Source organism: Triticum aestivum, chromosome 3A (genome assembly GCF_018294505.1).
Source record: "Triticum aestivum cultivar Chinese Spring chromosome 3A, IWGSC CS RefSeq v2.1, whole genome shotgun sequence".
NCBI classification, from domain to species: Eukaryota; Viridiplantae; Streptophyta; class Magnoliopsida; order Poales; family Poaceae; genus Triticum; species Triticum aestivum.
In genome coordinates, this window is record NC_057800.1 from 2225471 (window position 1) to 2227812 (window position 2342).

The 2342-nt window shown below is 37.5% G+C and overlaps 1 long non-coding RNA gene across 1 annotated transcript; it reads left to right on the forward strand.

Moving 5' to 3' along the window:
- The first annotated feature begins 417 nt into the window (after positions 1 to 417).
- LOC123057428 (uncharacterized) lies at positions 418 to 1060 on the forward strand. The gene is made up of 2 exons (XR_006426836.1): positions 418 to 559; positions 682 to 1060. It is a non-coding gene; the product is annotated as an uncharacterized lncRNA (long non-coding RNA).
- Positions 1061 to 2342: the final 1282 nt, after the last annotated feature.

Genomic DNA, 2342 nt, shown 5'->3' on the forward strand with positions numbered 1-2342 from the left:
TTGAAAACATGAACTAGCTCTACAAAATAGATTAATATGTTGGTCCAAATAAATTTGAATATATTTGTAATTAATAGAATTATGGAATGAATAGAACAAAAAACATAGATAAATTAAGAAGATGTCATTGGTTCCCTTTTGTAGCCAATGTGCTTTACCGTCAATATTAGTTTGGATGCTATATAAATAGTAATGCACTTATCACCTGTCAATGTGAGGAATGATTCAGTTCAACAAGCTAAACTTAGATAGGTGATAGATATACTATTTATTTTAAGTTGTAAGACGTGTGCCAAGTTTAGTTCACTTAGTTGTATTCCTCCGGTTAATTTTGCTTCCTTGCTTTCCTCTTGGCCTTACGACCTAACTATTTATACTATCTATAGGGCACAGACATTATAAGAACCTCCAAATGATAGAAACCAAAACACACACCATCTTCACAACATCTTTTGCCTTCTCTCAGAAAAATCACCGACATTATCCCATTATACCATGGAGGCCTGGAGGAAGACAACCATGTGTTGTTTGATTCTTTTCTGCCTTATGGCTACATGTAGTAAGTATAATTATCCATAGTATCAGCATTTTGCCGAAGTTTCATGTTGTGCAATGACATATCAACATTGTTGGACACATTCATTCATATTACTTCTCCTAACCTTGTCTATTTATCCATAGATGAGGTTTCATCTACCGAAAACATGTGCTATCACAACCATTGGAATAAATGCCATCCTGATCAAAATGGAATGTGTCGAGATAGTTGTGTGAAAGACGGATGGGATGATGGACAATGTCGGAACAGGTTTAAAAGACTAATGGGTGCCAAGTGCGAATGTTACCCTAAGACTTGTGATCATTAGGGAGGCAACATGCGACTTTCTTCTACCAAGTTACTACTATTTATAAATTTACATCGGTTTTAATGATTGACGTCAAACATGTTGTAACACCAATCATGGTGAATACTATATCACCTTCTATTTATTTCTTTATTCCAGACCATTGTATTCAAATTATGATGTTACACAATTATACCTAATTACTGTTTGATGTATCCTTAAACTAAACAGATTTTTGAGTGCTTATTAGCAACATTTGATATTTCACTCGCATGCATCATCCTAGTAAGAAATCATATGTTTATTTACTAGGTTTGGTAATCAATGTGAATAAATTAAATGAGCCTTGATGAAAATTTACGATATACCCTAAAAAGTGGGGTAAAGAATCACACATAAGTTCCATCTTTTGTCAGATCAAAGTGGGATGAGACCTCAAATGTATTACTAAGAACACCTCATAGTTGTATCCTTAATCTTAATGTACTGAGCATGCCCATGTTGCTTCAGGCAACCCCATAAATGATGCTAGACATCACCTCGGGTGTCTTTCAAATTTATACTAGACATGCATCATATTAAATCTCATTGATTCCCAAAAGATTCAATCTAATATAGGTAAAATCATAGCATGAGCAAGATTCAATCCAACAAAAAGAAGCTCAAAATAAGAGGTGATACCTCATAGATGTCTAGGATCTTTGAATATATTGAGGTGACACCCTATATAGTGCATGAATAAATTTGAATACCATCCGTTGAATTACCTCCATCCAATGACTGATAGGAGGCAAATCCAAGCATCCGCGTCCAATGGATTAACTAATTGGTTGCACCAGATTGTGCCACCTTGCATCTCTAGACATCTCTATCTTGCTAGTCGTATGAGGTGGTTATCTGGTCTGGCGTGAATGAAATGAAGTTGTAGTAGTATCATGTTGCTATGTCCTTCTCTAGAAATCTGTATCTTGCCAGTTGTAGTAGTATCAATAGTTGGGTTTCCCGGCTCCTGTGCTTGCCTCTAACGCTCACGACCCATTCGGCTAAGAGTGTAAAGGGAGAACCACTATGACTGCGCCGACATTTCAATTGTATCAGCGGTTCAGTGGAGAAAGGCGAAAACTAACTGTCCTTGTAAGCGTAAACTATTCGGCAATGGGAAGATAGTGTCCAACAAAGGTTCGTTGCAGATCATCCACGTAAAACGAGGGGCTTTTCTTCAAATAGGCGGAAGTGAATAGCGGCTTAAACCCCGACCAGTTGCCGAACACTTCACACATCGGGGGCTATTCGCTAGTACCCACAGTTAAGATCTTAAAGACTAAGTGAAAGCTATGAAACCAAAATAGTCCGATTACCTCGTTTCATATGCGTGGACCGCCTTTGGGAACCAAGACATCGGCTAAGGGTTGAAACTGCACATGAAACACCCTTTGTATCCTGTGCTTGCCTCTAAAGCCAATTCGGTCACACAAGAGTAAAAATATAAGGGCAAAT